Genomic DNA, 22,576 nt, shown 5'->3' on the forward strand with positions numbered 1-22,576 from the left:
TATCAGCTAACTGAGAATAACTCATTAGTCATTGCTTGATGAAGAGCCTTGATTTCTTCTAATGCCTCAATCCATTAAGGTTCTGAGCTTTAGAAATTATTATATGGTCGGTGGTCTGTTCTGTAGTCTGCAAAAGCAAAGAAGCAGTAAATTGTAGATTTATAACAGAAAAAGAAGAAGCTGTTGTTCCATGATTTAGTGCCATTTTTTTTGACAATAAAGTACTTAGATAATCAGATAAAGCAGATAAATCCCTGATCTTCTCTCTACCCACTGTTTTTTCCTGCACCTGTATCCAGCTGTTATCAATACCATTTCCAGGAAATCTAATAGTGTAGTCTGTTGATCAAATATCGTGATGCCCACATTTCAGTTTCCATCAGAAAGCTCGTAGACTGTAGTTTGTTCCTGTGTAGATTTGCCTTCTCAACTAATTTCACTTTGTTTACAGAGCACATTTAAAAACAGCACATGATGACCGAAGTGCCTCACAGAGACATGAGAATTACAATCAAGCAAAAACACACGGATAATTATGAAGGTCAGCTGTTCATAAATCTTTAATTGATCTTCAGGAGCCTGGCCCAGCGTGAATCTTGAAGCTCCTCTGATCACTTGTTGAATCTGGTCTAACCCTGAAGTGTTGGGAGCCAGACTATTCCACAGTAACTTAAGTGAGTGAGGACAAGAGCATTGCACATTGTGATGAGGACTTTACTGTGCACAAATGCCTTTGCTCTGTATTCTCTATTTTTAATGATTCCTTATGCAGCTTCCACTGAAAGACAGGATGTATTGTCACAACTATGTAAAGGAGAAGACCTGCTCGTATATGAACCCCATAACAAATTATCAAGGAGTTTCCAGTGCATCAAAGCCTTTGAGAGACAGATTTTCTTTGTTTGAGGCTCAGGGACAGTTTATTTCTTTCAAACTGCAAGACAGGTCTTCCCACATTCTCTATGGTTTAGAATTAATACTGTAAGCTGTCTATGCACCAGCTTCTTTTTATTCAGGCACTGATGTTGATGACTTTAACTTTCAATGTTGGCCTCACATGTTTTCTCCTTTTTCATTTGGTCCAGTGGTGTCTTTCAGAGCAAATTCACACTCTGACACTGAAGTGAGGAATGATTAAACCCTGAGATGTGCTCTTTAAAAACACATTCTCAGGGTTAAATGAAGATCGTCGCTAAGTGAATGGCGCCGTAAAAACAGATGTAAGCTTAAACTTGTTAACAGAAAGGATTATCTTCATTACAACCTCTTTTACAACATTTTATTGAGCGTAATGCTTTCATTTGTGATACAAGTGATGTTAAAAGTACAATTTAAGTACAAATTATTCATAAATATAGTGAGTAATAAAGGATTCACATGAATAATGGTCCCTGTATATCCACCATGTTACAGACTGAAGCACAGGTGTTCCACGTGTTGTCACTGTGCTGTATTTAGTGGATTCATGTCAGGCTTTTGCCCCCCTGTGAGTTAACATGGTTAGGCAGCCAGTAAAGGCTGCTCCCACTCAATATAGAGAAGTCATAATGTAATGAAACAGCATCCTGAGAGAGGAAATGCATCCTCCTCCGATGTAAACAGATCTGACTCATGAACTCGTCCCCTAGCAGTAATCACATCAGTAATTGGATTTCTCTTGCACCTTTGGCCAAACCTCCAGACTCTGGAATATAGATATGTCTCTCCAGTCCACGTCTGGAAAGCATCTCGAGGAGGTTTTGACAGGTACTGTTGTTCTCCCATCTTTGTTGTTATGTAACAACTGTTCTATCCTCAGGGTGGCTGCTACTCAATTAAACCTCACATTTAACCGCAGCAAACACACCCAGCTCATTAGCACTTAATTAGTTCTGGAGCGAGCGACTGATATTGAGATACGATATAAAGAGTTTAATTTCAAAATATGATTGCCACATTTGAAAAAAAACTGGCAGACACACAAGTGATAGAAAGACAAACCCTGACAGATTGAACACATCGGAAAATGATGTGTCTTTGAGAAAGTCATAAACAGATAAACAGAACTGTAAAAACTGAGTTCTTTTTTTAATTGTAACTAATACACTGCATTTTGAATTCTGAGTGATGTTGTTTCAGACTGCTGTGATCTGAGCCTGCTGATCTGTGTTGAATCTGTGTTGCTTAATCATCACCTCTGATGGGAGCCAGGCCGTTTCATGGTTGGCTTGGCTTGGTGCTGCATCTGTTATCCACTTTGTTTTGGAAAGAATAAAGAAATAACACTGAATCAGTGAAGAAAACAGGCCAAGGGATGACTCTGTCTCTCCTGCACAATACCCATGCCGTGTGTGAAGTTTTGCATCTCAGCGAGCAGAGGACTTCAAGGATCCGCCGCAGTAATAGGCACAATAATTGGAGTTACCAGTGAAGCAGAGATGACGTCTTCTCTGGTGGGTTTTTGCATTTCAACACAAGGCCTTGACAACATCCACTTTGCAGCTTGCTAACTTTGTTTCCATGGTGCTGTGTCCATGAAGTTATGAAAATCCCTCAGAGTATTTTATGGATAATATGCATAGGGGAAATTAAGAGAATATTTTAATGAGATTCTAGAGGTATTCAGACGTATCTGGAGGCGGTCTAAAACGAGAGGCTAGGGCAATTACAATACTTCCAATGTGGCACTGGGAAGGCAGATGTGGGCAAGAATCGCCAGTTCCCCAGTTGATGAGGGAAACTGCTGCTTTCCACACTGGGGGATTACGTCCAGCAAATGACCTTGGCTGCATGTCAGCTCCTCTTTCTTTCGATTTTCAGTCAGATTTTAGTACAGGCTGTTTAGTAAAGCAGAAAAGCTTTGGAAATATTTCACATATCAATCAAAGAGATGGAGAACTGAAGAAAGTGACAGAGTGTTGGAGGAGATTGTGGATTTTACCCTTTAAAAAGGCAATTTAGTGTCGTTCTTTAGGCATCTTCTGATGAACTGCTCTTCAGCATATTTCTAAATGATAAACTGTCAAAGCATTATCATCTTGCTTCAGATCTATGCCACAACCTAATTTTAGCTAATCTCCATCAACCAGCTTCTGGATGGCAACTCCAACCAGAAAACCCTGTCTTCTTGCCAAACCAGGCTTATCCCAGTAATAACTGCATCACTTGCTCTCTGTGTCTGGTGCTATGGCTGCAGATGGCTACCATTGCTAAGCCCGAGATAATGCATGTGTGTAACATGCAATGAGAGAGGAGGGCATGGCAGCAGACTGGACTAAAGAGGAAATATCGCTTTTAAAGTCACATGACCTCATCCTGCAAAGTCTTGGTTGATCCCGCAGGCTACTGTATGATTATTAGTGCAATCCTGTTCTCAGGGCAAAACGGTAAAGTGTATCAGGGCATGCAAATGGCTCCAAGCAATTAAGGTCCGCAACAGCTGGAATGAAGTTCAGTGTCTAAAGGGTAAAAGTACTCATATCGGACTAATTGCAGACTGTGGATTTGATGTTTTATTCGAGTTTTGTTTTCACCTCACTTCACTTTTTCCTGCCTGATAAATGAAAATGTGCGGGATTATTAAGCCTTTAAGGCTTGGATTTATTTCAGTGTTTAACATTATTAGTGCTTGTAGCATTTTCAGGATGCTTAAATCTAACAATTACAATACAGCAGCTAAATTAAAAAGCCGCTCCCTGCTGTTAAATAACAGAGGAGGACATCGCTGAGCATTAAAAGACAACTTTGGGCTTGTTTTATCCTAAAAGTCGTCCAGCTGTTGTCCATCTGTGTGATTCTGAGCCTGTAGGGGGCTAAAGTATCATTAGCGGGACTATTTGGATAACAATTTGCTAGAATGGTTCGCTTCCTTGAGGCCACCATACATCGGCAGCGGCGCTGCAGTGCGCGCAAAGGGCGTGCGCACGCCCTGGAGCGCTGCTGCGCGCCCCCGCCTGCGTGTGTATGTGTGTGTGTCAGTGAACTGGTGGGAGAGGAGAGGACCAGTGACTGAGGCAGAGGAGGCAAGTGCGAGAGGCTCGGCGCTGAACGGGACTGCACGTAAATAAAACAGCAGACTGTGCCGCTCCGTCGCAGGGGACTGAGGAGACAGACCGGGCTTCGTGTTTCGCACCGCGGAGGAGAAGAGATAAGGTGAGCTAAACGATGCCATTCATGATAAACACGTGCCGTGTAGGTTGCAGTTCACTGTCAGGAGTTTGTGGACAGAGAAGCAGCCTGACACACTCAGTTGGATGCTGTAAGGCTGCCCGTAAAATCACTGTCCTCTTTGCAGCTTTTTCCTCAGTGAACGCGGGGGTTGTTTTCAAAGCTGAATCTCTAAAAATACACAACCGCACTTCTCATGACACATTGACGCGTTAGCCTCCAGCTATGTGGTCATCACGGGGAGCAGGTGCAGGTGTACACACACATGCAGGGCATTGCTGTCAAACCAAAGCTGGACACGTAGTGTGCTGCTGAGAAGATGCTCAGACACTTCTCTTGTCTGAACCTTTTATATGATCTGTCTTCTGCTTCATGATGCTCACATTACACGCTGAAGGAAAAGATAGATAGACCTACAGCTGTTTTTTTTGTCCTGTGTTGATGACATTGCTGTCCTCATACCCAAAATCCCTCATGTCCTAAGCTGATTTTCTCCCCAAATGTTTAACTCCCTTCATATTCACATCACACACTCTGTCTTGTTTTGACTGACCAATCAGTTTGTTAAGTCTAATTTCCCTCCATCACAGTCATCACACTCAATCTGATTATGATAGCCCCGCTGAGATTCACCAATAACATCTCATGCCATGTATTTCACATTGCCAACCAACTGCTTTACTGGAAAGGGACCCCCCCCCCCCCCCCCCCCCACACACACACACACACACACACACATACATACCCATCCTCCATTCTCACCCAATCCCCTCTTCCTCCTCCCCCCTCTGTCTCCTCTTGGTAAAAGCTTCAGTCAAGGGGGAACCCCACCCCCCCTCTTTTCCTCTGCTCATCCCCAGACACTCTCACTCATACACACACCCAAACACACATGCCTTGGCTGCACACTTTCGCTAACTGCTCAGATAGCCACATTAATACAATGCTAATGACCCCTGCTTCATTGTCTGAAGCTCTTGCTCATACTGCTCTCTGAAAGGGCTGACACACTTTCTAGTAATGTTTATTCACTCCGGGCAGACCACTGTTAATCTGTTTAAGAAGATAACAATGTCCCCCTATCCTTGCCTTATGTCTGATTTGCATTCATTCAGAAACAGGCGGCAAAATGTGTGACACCACTTTACAGATGCACGTCCCTGACTGTTTGTGAGCCTTTTGGTGGCCTCTTCAGTCACAGATTGAATCTTGGTGAGTCAGGATGTAGCTTGAGCCCAGAGAGCCGCCGCTCCACAGACACTGGAGCTCCACTGACACTGGAGCTCCACTGACAGGACATTTCGAGCTCATTTCACAAATGTGGAGAAATCAGGACAAGATAGTGGCCTACATTTTGCTGCCATCTTTACTTTCACAAACGGCACTAGGCTCGGAGATTTGCATAACTTAGGGATTATCATGACACACGTTGGCTGGAGTTATTGTGAGAGCACCAGTCAGTCACACTGCTGACCTGAAACCAGTGGCGGGCAGCTCTGCTCCCGGGGGCTATGGGAAAAGCCTGGGTGTTGGAGGGAAAATGCCACTAATTTTACTGCGTGGGCCAGGGAAACACGCAGACTATTTTGCGAGAAGTGATCAACGCTCCTTCTGTAAGCTGCCGTCTGCAGCATTGTGAACTCCGCCAACTGCAGGACGGGACAAAGTGTCTCACAGATAGAGTTCTGTGTCACTTCTGGTGATGACAATGACATCATTTCTCAGAAGAACTGATGTGAACTTGAGAGACTTTCGCTTCGTGATTTCACCAAGGACACAGTTTGTTTGTAAAGAAGAAATGCCTGTTTCATGTATTGAAAGATTATTAACATTCCTTAACAAATTGCAGTCAGAGTAGGAGATATATGAAGAAGAAACTCAAAGACCTCTCCATTGAATGGCATTGAAAGACCCAACATTTTTATTTCTTCTGGTTAATTCTTAACATGGGGCTTACTTTTGAAGTTTCGACCATTCTTTCTCTGATTTATCATGAGTTTTTACTCCCCAAAGCTTAACAGACAAGACACTGAAATGATTTGTTCATCAGTTGATTAGTTGTTCGAAAAAACAAATTGGCGAAATTGATCCTTTTCAAGCAGAAATGTCACAAATTCTCTGGTTTCAGCTTTTCAAATGTGACAGTCTGATTCTTTTCTTTGTCATATATGATTGTAAACTGAATATATTTAGATTTGGATCACCTGCTGCAGGAGGTTAAAACACTCATTTTCTGACATTTCATAGACAAAACAATTACTCGATTAATCAAGACAATAATCAGCGTTTTTTCCAATAATAGAATTAATAATTTCAGCCGTGGATCAGACAGTTACACAGGACAGCTGAAACGTTGGTAATAGTCCGTCACTGCACAGGAAAACTGTGTTTGTGTACAACTAAAGTAGGTACTGGTAGGTCAAGGTTGAACTAGAGTGTTGGTCTCTAAACTGTGATTAATGTTTACAATGAACAGTTTGGGTGATAACTTTATAGTTCTCCCTGGTTTTCTCTCTTAATGAGTTTAGCTAACCTGGGAGCTGGTTTAAAACTTGATCATTTGACCTTGTGATTGTGGTTTTTGCCCATCTGACTTCTGTTCACTGGTGTTGCCATATTCCCAGATCTCAGCAGTTATCTTCGTCAGGACAGTGTTTTCATTACATGGTGGAAATAATGACCATAACTATAAAACTAAGGTCCTAGTAGAAGGTAATAAAGTGGCACAGTAATTTCTTTTTCATGCACAATTGCACAGGGCCAAGTTCAATAACGTGCCATCATTGGTCACTCCAGCTGATTGACTGAATGATTGAGTGTGTCTTGGAGACACGTGTACTTGTGCCCTGAGTGGAGACGATCCAGCAGCCGTTATGAATAGAAGAGCTGTGCTGCTCAGCTGTGATGAGGCCAAATCTCCGGGGACTGACGGAGGCCCATGCCTATCCATTAGTGTCACTGCGGTGTGGGAGATTCTTCCCGGTGAGCCCCGTCACACACAGCAGCTCAGCGCACTGACATCGCCTGGACCTCCTTGTCACAAGCATGTTCGTCTCATTTTGGGAATGATGAGCGCCTCATTAGAGGACCTCAGCGGGAGCGGTGTCCCCACCCGCTTCACGGCTGCCTGAACACTTTACTTGGTGGTAATTTGGACAAATGTATGCAGGGGCATGAGTACATATAAAGAAAGACATACATGGTCATTACATACACACACACACACACACACACACACACACACACACACACACACACACACACACACACACACGCACGTTTCACTTTTTCACTTTCTCTGTGAGTGGGGTCTGTATGGTTGCAAGCTGGTGGGTGCAATTAGAGTTTCACACTCAGTTAGGCAGCAGCTCTAATGGGGATTGACACGTTCCTGTGAATTCACTCCACACAGCTGCAACTGTTGATGCTTACATCCTAGACCTGCATTATATTAAGAGGAGTGGATGGTGACAGATGAAAAATGAATATTAGGTGATTTATGTGTTGCTCAGAGACGGACTCAGGACGGTTCCCTGAGTAATTAGATATGAAGCTGTGCAGTTGTTTTGCTCTTTTCTCTTTTATCTCCTGCTTCAGCGACTTGTGTTGAGTTGTTGCTGAAAGGATCAGTTGATTAATTGATTAATCGATAGAGAGAAAATTATTTAGCAACTCTTTTGATAACTGATTTAATCATTTAAGTAATTTCTTAAACGAAAATACTAAACATGCTGTGCTTCCAGTCTCTCTGGTGTGAAGATTTTCTGCCTTATATAATTGTAAATTTGGGTTTTGATGTTGCTTTGACACAACAACACATAAATTATTAAAGATTTATCAATGATAATAAAATAATGAATACAACTGTTAGTCACAGGCCTGATCGTTTAAGTTATTTATCAAGCAAAAGTGTGAAAAATCCCCAGGTCTCAGACTCTGAAATGTGAGGATTTACTGCTTTTATCTGTTTTATGTCACTGCAAATTGAGTATTTTGAGGGTTTTGGCTTGTGGTCTCTTTGGGATTCTGGGAAGTGATGGATGTTTTTCACTTTCTCTGACTATTTAAAGACTGATTGATTCATCAAAACATAATTGACAAATAAATTGGTAATGAAACAATCAGAAGTTGCAGCCCTGTAATGCTTACATTAAGTAGAGTGGAAACAATTTGTTGATTAATAGCTTTGTGATCCATCACAAATGAATTGGCAACAATTTTGATGACTGATTAATGGTTGCAGTTATTTTTCTGATCAAAAATATCTTTTGATTTTTGACTCTTGAATATGTCAACTTGGGCTCTGGGAAATTGTGAGCAACATTTTTCACTATTTCTGGATGTTTTCTAAACCAAAAGCATAACTGAGGAAATAATCAGCATGTTAATCAATAATGAAAAAAGTGATTAGTTGCAGGCCCTTACACTGTCTTCTATGACACGAGGTGCTGCACTGTCAGATTAGGTTGTATTTTTTGGGCAGTAGGCAGCGTGGACAGATGGTGGATGAGTAGCGGTCAGTGCGGGTGTCCCTGGACGATTCACTGTGACCGAATCATTACACCAGAGCTTTACACCATGACAGTCATCAAGCCCAATCACTCAAGGTTGCCCAGGGAATGCTGTTATCGCCCACATCAGGTTATTACACCCCTTAGTGAGAACAAAGCATTTAGAGACGCTCTTCTCTGTCCAAACCAACTGCAGCGGAGCGACGGCAATAGATTCCCCCTTTTGAAGTGGGAGGTTGCGATAATGGAATGTAATATTATGGGTTTTATGTTTCCTTTCTACCCCCAGCAGACTGCCTGACAGGTTAACTAGCTCCGTATACTACTGGATCTGACTCCCAGTCAACCTCGAATTTAGGGACCTGAAGTGAACAAATGAAGATGAGATTTGACATGTGCGCTCAGAGTATTTTTTTCTGAATTCGCTTAAGATGCTTTGCTGTTATGCCCCCCACCCACCCACCCACCCACTAGAAGAAGCGAAGGGAGGGAAAGTAAAAGTGGGACTGTTTTGAAGCTTTCAGGATTGCAGAGGGGGAGGAGGGGGTGGACCATGTACCTCAGTCGACGCTGAGAAGGGGCAGGGGGAACAAAGGGGGTCTGTTTTCTCTGTCTGTACTGGCGGGGCGGCTGCTCTAGCCTCTTTCTTGCAGTGTAGGGGGGTGATGCAGGGTTATGCCCAAAGAGATCCACAATAGAAACTGTGGTGTTGGAGCCTCTGTTTGAACACACATTTGTTGCTGCTGAAGAGGCCTGGAGAGGCAGTCCTTGCTACCGAAAGCTCTGGGCCTGTTGAAGCTCTGGCCAACTTTGGATGGGCAGCAGATGTTGGAGAGGTAGTTGGTGGCCCAGTGGCAGCACATAACAGGGACCAGTGCTTCCCTTTCCTGTTCTGAGAACAACAGGGGGTGGGCAGAGCTCCACCGGCAGGGTGTAGGCTTGCCAAAATCACAGAGAATTCAGGAAGAGTATGTACTTGAATGCTTTCTAGTCTGTTCTCAAGCATTCATCTTCCTCCTATTTGCATAGAGCTTAAGAAATTCTCGGCCACACATCCCACTCTCTGTTGGCACAGTGATGCAGCCCACTTGTGATGTCTAATAGCTCAGCAAATATATCGCCGCAGCTCTTATTCTGCTTAAAACAGAGATGGAGATGTAAAGAATGATCCATGCCAAGAATTCCACCAGAAGCCTCCACAGCCTGCTGTTGAACATTACGGCCTGTAAACTTGTGGAAGTGGGGGTCTGCAGAGATAAGCAGAGCGAAGGCGTAGATTATCTCTGTCGCCCCAGCACATGATGCAACAGTGGCTGAATCAACAGGAAAGAAGGGGACACTTAGCTGTCAGCTCATGAATAAAGTTGACATGGAAACACAAAGTGGCTTTGCCATGGTTCAGGAGGCTCCCTGACCCCGAGGTCTTATTTAGGCCAGGCCCTCTAATGCCCTTACCCTCTGCTCCACCCTCTACCCCCTCCCACACCCCTGCCCAGGGGTAAGACACCATGTTAGCAGCTCAGCAGCCACCAGTGAAGGGCCCTTAATCCAAGTGGGATGACAGCTTGGCTCTGGATGCTGTTTCTGTGGTGCTGAGACCAATGGGCTTTTCTTTCCTTCTTTTTCATCCCTTAAACCCCCCAAACACAGCCACAGGAATCCTGGGAAAAAAATTCTCCCGGGGGAGACAAAGGAATGGGATGGTAAACAAATCCAAGTGTAGATCTGAGATTTCTCCCTTCAGCAGAAGATAAATGTGCATGTTCCATGAGTTGCCAAAAACATAAAGCACAATGCAGACTTCTCCTGCTTTGTTTTTTTTTTATTTATCTATATTTTTTTATTGTCCTGGTGCCACGTGTTGTGTAAAAAACATAATCTATACCCGGATAATCTTTGTCCAGGCTTCAAAATGATTAGGGAAGATTGAGGTCAGAAAACCATTAGAATCGTAAAAATTTGATGCTGCTGTCAAAATCCCCTCTGCTTCCTTGAAACCAATCAGCTGAGCCATCCAGAGATCACGTGTGTGAAGAAGTTACAGTGGGAAATGTGTTAATTGATTTCATCATCAGCAATCTAAATAATCACATTTCAAGTAATTAATCATGTAAAAAAAAAAAAAGTCAACAGTCCGTTTTTGGTTCCATCTTCTGAAACATGGGGATTTGCTGCTTTCCTCTATTTTTTCTCATTCTAAATTAAAAATATTTGTTTTTGTGACTGTTGGTGTGATGAAGGACCATCAATCATCCTTAGCTCAGGGCATTTTTGCTCACTCAATTCTGACATTTTACAAGGAAAGTGGTAAAATAATCAACAGATTGGAAATAGTGCTTACTTGTAGCCCTGGACACCTTGGACAAGGAGAAAAAATGTTGTTGATCTGAATTAGTGCACTGAAAAGATGTCAATCAAACAGACCTACAGTAAAAACAGCCCTAACTGCCTTAACTTTGTATTTGTATGCCGTGCTGTACGTGTGCCATGTTGAATTGGCTTTCCTGTCCCTGTAATTACACAATACAGCTCACCAAACAGGTTTGAGTATTGTTTGGGTATTTTATGAGTATTCAGGAGTCACTCCGTATCAAGGACATGATTTTGAAAGCACCATGGGAAGAAAATTGTCTGTAAATTTGATTTATTAAGAACCCCCCCCCCCCCCCCCCAAAAAAAAAAAGAAAAAAAAAAAGGAAAAACGCAGGACATTCACCATGGAATTGACTATGCTCGGGCCCTGTGCCAGTGAAATTTAAGATCAAATGCGAGCAATGGAATAGCAATCAGTATAATCTCCTTGCGGTCAGTACTTTGCTGGTTTCTCAGTGCGGGGCATCTTTAAGAGCTGGAAGAATGTAATTGTCACTAAGATAATTCCTTGCTGTGGGCTAGCAGGGCCTGGCTGTGAGGAGGGGAGGACGGACAAATGGCAACTTCATTTATCAGAATCTCCTCTGAGGCTCGCTGGCCTGATAACCCAGTCAAATGTCTAGTGTGTCTGAGAGCTGTCTGGGCCAACACCGGGCTTTTTCAGCACAGCACTTGTCTGTGTGGAAATATCAATGAATCTTTGTCAGGCTGCCATTGTTTTAAAGCTAAAAGCTCTGTGGAGTCTCTCAGAGAGAAAATGACACCAATAAATTTAAACATTTACACCGATATAAATCGTCTTTTCCATGTGCTCCATTTTTCTGTATATATTACACACAATCACACTGTTGTATATTTGGATCTTGGAGATGAATGGCATTCTTTATATTTGCTTTAGTTGGTATTGTGCTGGCAGAGGTCGAAAAGACTCTGGTCTGAAGCAGACCTAATGCTTGGGTCTTCAGGGTTGGCTGGTTTTGGGCCTCTCAGGGCTCAAGGCACAATGACCACATCTCTCCATGAGCGGGGCCATGGTGGACATGTTACTCAAAGGGGCTTGTGCGTGACAGAGAGCACGCCTCCACAGATCCTGTGAGAGAAAAATAGGACACTTTCACTCGTTGGTCATTTGTGATGTGTCACTGAGGTGGAATTCATATAGCTCCTGGTTTTGAAGTCAGTAGTTGACATTTCAAGGTACGTCAATGGCTCAGTTCTGAGTCAAGGGGCACTCTTTAGATGTTCACGACTGCTTTCAGAGAATGTGTGGAATAACAGATGAAATTGTTAATGTAATGAGAGGCTGCAGTTGGCTGCTGTACCCACGCCTAGCTTATATCCATTTTGTCAGTTATCGGAGCTAAACTTAAGTGCACATCTGAAGCTTTTACATAATTGTTAAAAACCCCTATCTCAGTAAAAAATCTCAATCTTCTCTGATTGAATGATAATGATTAAAATTGTAGTTTCATTTTCATAGCCATCCTCTGAGATCATGATATGCGGGGCACTTACAGAAATATCAAAACCTGTTTTATAATCTCAGCTTGTAGCCATGTGATTTAAATGAAGGAGCAGTCGATGCCCTGTGAGCAGATTATGAACTGATCTCTACCACTGTATTTCTGTCTTTCTGTCTTAGTCTCTGCCTCTCTGTTCCTCTGATTATTTCCTTTCCTTTTTGACTCTCTTCCTATTATATCACTCTCAGAGTATATTTCATATCTACATTTGCTAACCTGCTTTTGACATGAACCTGGACTGGGTGCCTATTTTTAAATCCATCAAGTGTGTGAGTGTTTAAGTCTTGGCACCTACCAGCTAGATTCAATTCATTTGATGGTTTAAGTCTAGTAAAGAGTTTATGTGTAAACTGGTTGCAAAGGTAAATGTAGCCCTGTTCAAAAAAAGCAATACACTATGTAAACAAAGTCACTGTAGCATTACATACTGTCTTGTGATTTTAAAGAAGCAAACAATATATTAATCTTAACTTTCCATCCTTTGTAAGTGTAGGTATTACTGTGTTTTATTAATATGGAGATATATGCATGTTAGCCTAATATTGATACACTTGAGAAAGAGTGGAATCTGGCTATGCTAAACTAGCTGATGTAATCAGGAGGATTTCCAATCTTGACCGAATTTCGATAAATTCAGCGAAAGAAAATGCGCATGAATGCGCGTTTCTATCCACTACTATGCAAATATTAGGAGTTGGTTAGTCAAGAGAAACAGCTGTTGGTGCTAATTCTCCAGTCGGGTGCCATTAAAGCACTGCAGAAGAAGAGGTTTGCAATTAGATGACATAATTAAAAGAATGCTAGTCAAACCTCAAACTGTGAAAGATAGTGTACAAAAGCATGATGAAAATATGGCATTTCTGTTTGTTTCATGTGTTCATTTAAGGAACATAACAGTCTCTTTATCACTCGACAGACCTAATGTTTTTGTCTGCTGCTATTTTCAGTTCCTTCATTATCATGTGTTTGCTGAGTCTGTTTCCATTGCACTTTGTCAGATTTAGCTTTTTTCATACACCTACATACAAGTTTTCAACCTCAATACCTGTTAAACACTTCTGGTGTCTGGACAGATGTGTTGACCATATCCCATTTCCTATTTTACCCTAAATTGGTAATATATTAGCAAGCTAACGTTAACTTTGATAGTTAGGGTGAGTTATCTAGTTAGCTAGTGAGATAGATTATTATAATTCTGGGAACTTGCATGTTTACACAATCTTATCCAGAGGTAAAGCCTCAGGCAAACAAGCAGTGTTCATTATATTCTTGCATATTTCTAGACTTTATGGATTTCCCTGTTTCCAACACTGCTTTTAAATGTAGGCGTTATTCACTGCTATAGTGGCTAATAAACCCAGAATAAGGGAGCTACATGGAGGTCGGACTGATTGGATTCTCCACAGTCACCAGCAGTGAAAAATGTCTAATTAAGCCTTGGGCGTCGCAAGTCAATCTCCCCAGGATTACCCTGGCCCTGCACCCAAAACCCAACCCTGGGAGAGAGTGATAACTAGACTCCCATAATCTGAAGCCGGCTCTGACTAGAGGGGGGTTGATGATGAAATCCGTGCAAACTGAATCTGACGTCAGCAGAGGTTCAGTGGTATGTCGCTCACATCATCTCGGAAACAGAAACGTATCAGGTAAATTAAGTTCAAATCAGACATCACAGTTTGAGATTCGCCAAAGTGGAGCCTGTGTTGATGCTCAACACCACAGCAGGAAATAGTGCATATAGCTACACTAACGTCAGTGTGTTTGGGGGAGATAATGATAGAAAAACTGATTTCATGCAGAGTTTCATCCGTATCGTTTACAATCCCCCGTGCTTTGAAGTCAAATTAGATGTGTGTCTGTATGGGTGGAAACGACAGACAGATTAGAGAACAGAAAACATGCTTTGGGAGAGAATTTAACCCCCCTTCCCCCACCTCCTCAAATCTGCCTTTTGAGACGAAATAAAACCCAGCAAAGTATCTTCCCTTTTGTCCCGACTTTAGGATGTGGGTTGGATGTATGCTCTGAAATTTCAGGTTTGCTTTTCACTCACTCTTTTGTTTGAGTGAAAGTACATGTTTACTGTGGTCATTGCGTTTTAACAGTCCTTGAAAGAGTCCGTTTGTGAGGAGAATGACTCACAACGGGAGGCCACTATTGATCAGGCATTTGACTACAGGAGGTAGGTATAGAGGGAGGAAGAGGTGAGGAAAGTGAGGGGGTCAGGACGAGGTGAGAGACGGGGAAGAGCCGGTGACCAGGACACGCTCTCCCTCTCACCAGGATGCAGCCAAAGTCTGAAATATGGCTCTCTTCTTTTGATCCTGGAAACAATGCACCTGCTGGAGGCCTGGGGATATGTCCTCTCCCCATGTGTCCTTTCCCATTTCTCCAAGGTATCACTGACCTGTACCCAAATGAATAGAGCCTCTAGTATTCTATTATCTATTATATGAGCAACTTTTCTTGGACAATAGCTTCTTTTCTCTTTTACTACAAAAGTTTTAAAAAAAAAGTTGCAAGAGCTTATTATGTGTTCTTACCTTCTCACGGGATTCAATTGTTTGAGAGTTGTGTTTCCCAGTCTAGTATCAAAATGCAGCCAGAGCGAGAGCTGAAAACGCTCTTCTGGCCTCAAAACAAAAGCCCCTGAATTTGTTTCTCTCTGTCTGTTTATCTAAGCTGTGATTCAGCTGAAATGAGACTTTGGATATGATTTTCGAGTGGAAGCAGTGTTGGCAGCAGAGGCAGGGCTGTGTCCTTGACTGCCCTGTTGAATTAATTCCTTCCAAATGGCTGGTTTAAAGAATGAAAAGAGGAGTCTGATTAAAACCTGCTGCCGATCTAATGCTCCGCTATGACGGCGGTCCATTTTCTAACTATAATGTCTTGTGAAAACATTCTTTCTTACTCCTGTGACTCATATTGTGTGGAGTTGAAGCATAATGGAGTAGGTGACCACAGAGAAACCACCCAGGACAGCTCGTCATAGCACTTCAGTTTGATTGACATACCACTTCTTTTTTCACATCAGACATGGTAAAATGGTATAAAAGTGGCTCTTTTACATAACACTGGACAATTGCATGCCTAACCTCCTTCATTCACCACTGGGCCTCTGTGAATTCAAACTGGAGCAACCTCAACATATCTGTGTTTTGTAATGCTAAAATTAGCAGAATGTGAGGCATGTGCTTGATATGGTAATAGGGCGAGAAAACAGTATTTAAGAGTTAATTTTCTGGTTTGCCATGAATATGTGCCAGGACTGGCTTCTTAAATTAGACTAAAAATTAGTTGTTTTTGGTTCGTCAGTTAATATGGGAAATATCAGAGGGCGATATGGATGACATACGCTATTTTATATCAGTATTTATTGTGAAATAGTCCTTTTTTTTTTAAATAAAAACCAATTGAAAAGCTTGGGCTTTAATGTCCATTCTTGACCTTCATGATTGCAGCATGACAAACACCTCCTATCACAAGGTCCGCTTACTTGGTTTTTCCAGAGCTTTCAGCCACATTTTGTGGCCTGTATTGAAAGGAGTGTCCTCACATGTCTTTGAGATGGATGAATGGATGGATGGAATAATTCATTCCTCATATACAACCGCCTGCCATCACATGACTAAAACACACACTGAGAGACTGTTTTAGATAAAATAACCACGCAGGAATATCTGTTCTTGGTTAATCCAGTAAAGTGAATACCTTTACAGATCAAGGTGCTTCATCTCATCGTCCACAGTGGTCTAACACACCTAGAGATATTTAAAGGGAGCTACATCGGTACAGACAGTATAGCTAAATATCTGGTTGTAGATGGCAGAGCTGAAGTTCTTCGATTAATCTGCTACTGTTTTATTTTTCATTTGAGTCATTGTCCAAGCTGCTAAACATTTGCTGGCTCCATCTTCTAAAATGTAAGTGTTCGCTGTTTTTATTTTTTCAGTTTTACATATTCATAAACTGAATATCTTTGTTTTGGACTGTTGGTCTGACAAAACAAGACATTTCAATATGTCGCTTTTGGATGGTATTCATCAGACACAGTATGTATTGTATTGTTATATCTGCTTTAATGAGAAAGGCTTCTCTTTACTTTTGCTCACTGAAGTGATTAGATGATTCGAAGTGGCACAGTCACACATGGATCAGTCATTTATTAAGCTTTAAACATGGATCACTTAGATTAGCCTAACCACTCCGACCATAACTTTGGCAGTGTGTGTGGATTAAATATAACACAAGATAACATCTTATTAATCCCCATGGGCTAATTTAAATAACTTCTGTCATGGTACTGTCCTGTTTTTGCCTCTGCTTCCTTCACCTCATCTCCTACTTAGAGCTAAACTTTCTTACTTCCAAGAAGTACTTTGTCCTGGATGATTTACAACACTGTTGTTAGATGTGGCTTAAATGAACACATCTGTGACACAGGAACATTTTCCCTCGTAGATACACACAAAAGCGGCTCTGAGCTGTGCCGAGTGCAAGAGTACTGCTCTAAATGTTTAATGGAGAGTTAAGGGATGAGGGGCATCTTCTGTCTCTGTCTGCGTAGTGTCTCATTCCCACCTGGCCAAGCTCCAGTGCTCACTGCAGCATTCTGACCCACAACACTGCTGCATTGAGACCAGATACAAGGCCTCATTAGAGACTTTTTAGCTCCATTGAAGTTATGCGGTATATTGACTAGTTTGTGCAGTTCAGTCTCCTGTTCTCAAACTTTGGCCCGAATAGAAAGTTCCTCAGTGGATTGATTCTTGTGCACTTACGTTTCATTTTCTGTCTTGGCCTTCTTCTTCACGACCTCAGTGTTGGAGTAGTGTGCAGGTCGTCTGACCACCACCCACCAGTCTGTGTCACGGTCAAAGCCTCAGCATTTTGGTGAAGCCCTGGCCGTCCTTCAATGGCTCTTTCACTGCCGCTCGGTGACAATGCATTTTTTCCATGCCATAAAGCAGATGCTGTATTATAGTGGCACAATACTGGGCCCATCTGAAACTGTTTTACATGTGAAAGGCACACCGGGATCAGGATGCCTGCCACTGTGTGGGGCTTTTTGACTTGCCACTCTATAATGAGTACAAACTGGAAGGAAAAGGAGCAGGCAGCTTTAACTGGCATTGTGATCACTGCATAGAGAGAGGAAATGCAGTATAAAGTGCTGATCCAGGCTATTCTTCCAAGGCTTGGACTTTTTTTTTTTATTTACTAGAACACAGAGATTACTGTGGCATCAAATGAGCTTGTCAGCAGTTACACCCACAACAGATGAATAGCCAAGAAAACCTGCAGTTTTTAATACATGTCTACCTACAAAAAAAGATTATACTCAAAATGACTAAATTCTATAAAAATAATCTTGCCAGCAGTCTGTGACCTTAGATACCTCTGTAGCAGGTGTCCTCCTGACACTGATCTTTTCAAGCCTCTTTCTCTTAAAGTCAACAAATCAAGAACTAAAAAGTGAAGTGAATACAGCTTGACTACAGAGGCTTAGCTGGGGGATCAGAAAAGCCCTGCAGTTAAATGATTAGCTTCCTTTGTGTGACTAGTACCTGTCTTCTCTTGTCTCGCTGCTTGTTGTCAGTGAGTTGAAGGGGCTCAACTTGTTCATAGTTGTCTGCCCTCGGGGCTTGGTGTGCATGGTGTAGTCGCCCTCTTATAAAAACAGCTAAAACAGTGTTAAACCAGCTTTGCTATTGGACTTAATGGTAGCCTGTCAGCGAGGCTCTTAGTTACTAATTGAGCACTCAAGCAGAGAGGGACCTTGAAAGGCCAGAGGTACCCAGCCAGACAGGCTGGTCGGTCAGTCAAACTACACGGACTTGATTTGAAGCCCTGGAAGGACTTGCTGGAGACAGGCGGCACTCAGACCTCCTCCTGAAGCTGATGTGTCCTTGGCCCCCCCCAGCACCACTCAGGGGGCTTATCCTCTCTGACAAGAGCCCTCTGAGGTCTCCAGTTGGTCATCAGTCATGTCAAGGACACACATCTATCATGTCAAGAGCCTGAAGAAATAACAGCAGCACTGCACACATAAAAGCCCAGACGGGGACACGTTTAAGTACATTAACCCAAATCTAGTCCCACCTCAGAAGAGGGATGTCACTATGGGATAGAGGGAAGTAACTGTGGGTGTATAAACCAATTGTACAATTTGATTTCTGCCTGTGCAGTAGGTTGATAATGTGTAGGTGAGAAAACAGTGAGTGAGTGAGCAGAGCTTTACAGCTTTTTTTAGTAAATACAACATGTATTGCACATTTTTAGCCAAGCTAAGCTACCACTTTGGTCCAGACTGAAATATCTCAACAACAAATACTCAACACACATTCACTTTTCCCAGAGGATGAACCCCACTGACTTTGGTGCTTACATGAGTTTAATGCCACCATCAGGTCAAAGTTTGTCTTAGACAGTGTGAAATATCTGAACATATACTAAATAGTGGCACAAAATTTGTACAGACTTTCATTGTTCCCAGAGAATGAATCCTAATGACTGATGATCAATTGACTCTTCCTTCAGTGCCACTATGGGATGAATTGTAATCAATGTAAATAATTGTGATCCCATGACCTTTTATCATCATTACAAAGTTTTGATTTGTCCAATTCTTTGGTTTGTGACCAGATACCTGCAAAACTAATGATGTTCTCATCAGCCTCGGCTGGACTTTGTGCTTAGTGCTAATTAACCACTATTAGTTTACTAACATGCTAAATTAAGATGGTGAACATGGCCAACATTACACCTGCTGCTGCATGTTAGCATTGTTATTGTGAGCATGTTGGTGACATTAGCATTTAGCTGCCGTCTACGCCCTCTGAGTCACTGTGGCTGCAGACTAGTAAGCATACTATAAACATTTGATAAACAGTTTAAAACACTCTATAATCTAGTTGTGCATACCGTATATAAGAGTTAATTAATGTGTTTGTTAACAACTATAATTTCTCCTGTGGTCATCCATAAGTGAATGCTGGTAATGAATGACAATATAGTAAAACACAGCTGTAAAAATATGAAATATGTCTTCATAGGAGAAATTGGAACAGGTGACAGATAATGTACACCAATAAAATCTGAAATAATTCCTTATATTTAGGCGGATAAAAACATGCAACACAAGTAAGATACATTTTTTTGACTTTCTGACAAGAGGAAGTGGTGAAATATAACGATGAGCTGATTTGTGTGAAGCAAAACATCGTTCTATATGCTACACAGCATCTTTGAGAGCAGTTTCTTGCATACCAATTTGCTGTTTTTCTCCCCAACCTGTCCACAAAAGACATCTGGTGTTGGTAAGATGGTAAACACTTTAAAGCATGTTGTCAATGCATTCAGCTTGCAACAAATCCCCTACAGCCATTTTTTAAATTTAAAATAATGGTGATCTATTTATCAAAAAAAAAAAAAAGTGCCATCACTTTCCTTATTATGCCACTCTCTATGCTGTTATCTACGTTATTTCGGCAGTGAGCATCTGTCCCATTTTGTTATATCATTTCCCTGAAGAGTACAAGGTGTCTTGTCACAACTGCAGCAACGTTAGTTTTGCTTATCAAGAGTGTGTCAGAGGGAACACAGACCACAAAGACTAACACACAGATAGTAGAAGCTGTGTGAAATCCCTCTAGGTTGAATGTGAATAACTAAGCATGTAGCACAGATACCAGTGAAATCATATCGCTAAGAAAACTCTGGCCTGTAAATGACAAGGCTGTTGTCTCCAGCAAATCAAGTGAAGGCTTTTTCCTGCAGCTTCTTCTTCTCCTCGGAGCCTGTTCCTCTGACACCGTGCATTCAGGCAGAGCTTGTCTGTCAGCTTCGTTTTGTCACTAATTTATTCATTTAAGCAGTGGCAGCCACATTCAAAGACAATGGTGCACAAGCTCTGAGTTGAATTAACCTCAATAATTATGCAGATTTGGGGAAAGAAAAGCCCAATTGTTACACACTCCTCAAAATTCCTGCCCCCTCCTGTGTTCGACATCCAAGTGAATAAATTACTATACCCAAGAAAATATTCCAACGTCCCTCCTCAGGATCCTCTTAGAACAACGGTGCACTACATTATTTCAGTAAGAATCACCCTCCAAGGTCAACTGTTGTTGTTTATGTTTGCATTACAGAATATTTTCAAATAGGCCTCAGTCTAATGGAGGCATGTATCCATTGGAGTGCATTATTACATGCCAGCAGAGGGGGGGGGGGGGACATTTTCTCAAAACAAGGAATGCACTTCAAGTGTTTCCAATACAGCCCTGGTTGAAAGTGCTAATGGGTGGTATGATCAATACATGAGCTTTTCCACTGTAAATTACAAAGATGGTTGAACACATTTATAGGAGAGCACTGTAAGTGTTCACTTTAATCCAGGAGCCAGTTGACCTGTAATAGGACATTTATGGATGTTGTAGTTTGGGCTTGTATCATATCACCCTGATACTTTGGAACTATAAAATCCCATTCAGTTAAAACACAATTCCTCGTTGTCCTGTAGTTACTTTTATTTCTGTCTTGCCAAACATTTGGCCCGTCACACATGGGACTACAAGACATTTCTGTATATCAAACATCAGAAATATAACAAGATATTTTGCGGTAACATGTATATAAAACTAACTTAAAGGTGTGTATTTTCCAGCTACTTTCCTGGAAACATTTCTCATAATTTCCTAAAAGATAGCTGATATTTTGTTGCAAATTACAAGGATATTTCCAAGAAAGGCTGATGCGGTTGCATTGTGTTACATCGCCAAACGCATAGTTATAACACAAAGTGGTCACGTCTTCTGATCAATTCTCATCAATTTAATTATTGTTTATCTGAATAAATATCCTTCTAGTCAATCTGCCTTCTTCCACATCCAATAGCTGATACAATAACTCAGCAACACATATGGTTTGTATCCTGTCTGTCTAGTTACAGCCAACTTTGATGCATGTTTGTCCTACATGCTACGGATGAAACCTTTAGTCAATTACTCAATCCACTAAAAGTTAATTGGTAGTTATTTTAGTAATCAATGCCAGATATTTGCTTGTTCCAGCCCCACAATTGTTGGTGTTTTATATTTTCATGTAAATTTAATATCTTTTGCTTGGACTGTTGGTTAATCAAAACAAGCTGTTTTGAAAACATGACCTGGAGCCCTGAGGCATGACATTGAACAGAAAGATGAAAGATAATTGATAATTAGAGTAATTTATTAGTAACATCCCTAATATTCAAAGAGAGCACATCATAACTGACTCTAGATGCAGGTTAGATCTTCAGTAATAATATTTGACGATCTACATCTAATCACACAATTATAATAATGTATTTGACATTTTCTTTAGCCGACGCTCTTTAGCCGACAAGATTAAAATGTACTATTTAGAAAAGACAAGTGTCTGTAAACAAAACACATATTGAATCCTCCGGCGCAGCGTGTGCTGTGTATAACCAGCGTAATAGCCTCTCCCGTGTAGGAAAATATTAAATAGCTTCTTGAAATATGTAGCAAATAGTCGCCAGACTTTCTAATGAATAAACAGATTAACAAAACAAAAAGCACATTGAATCCTCCAGCGCTGGGAGCACTGCAACGAGACCTCCTCTTCCTCTTCTCTCAGCTGATGAATGATCAGAAACGGCAACGGGTTAACGAAACGGAAACTTGCAGTGGCATTTTTCAGACCTCAAAATATATATATATATATATATGCAGGTCAGGTCTACCTCAGTCCTCGGGACAGGGGACAGCTTGTCACCTGGTTTTTGTTGAGCATACCAACACGTTGACATCCTGCGGGGTTAGTCTGTTAACTGTGAGACCTGCTGTGGAGAATACCTGCTCAGATGGTCCTGATGGCCCAGGATATTTTAACTGTTTTAATCGATAGTAGGCTAGTAATCGGTTCTTCGTATTTCAATATGAGCAGCACTAGTATTGACTGACCAAGGATAAACAACAGACTGAAATAACAGAAGTCCATTTGTATGTTGTACTCAGCTGC

The sequence above is a fragment of the Seriola dumerili genome, unplaced genomic scaffold (assembly GCF_002260705.1).
Source record: "Seriola dumerili isolate Sdu_G_001 unplaced genomic scaffold, Sdu_1.0 BDQW01000242.1, whole genome shotgun sequence".
NCBI lineage: Eukaryota > Metazoa > Chordata > Actinopteri > Carangiformes > Carangidae > Seriola > Seriola dumerili.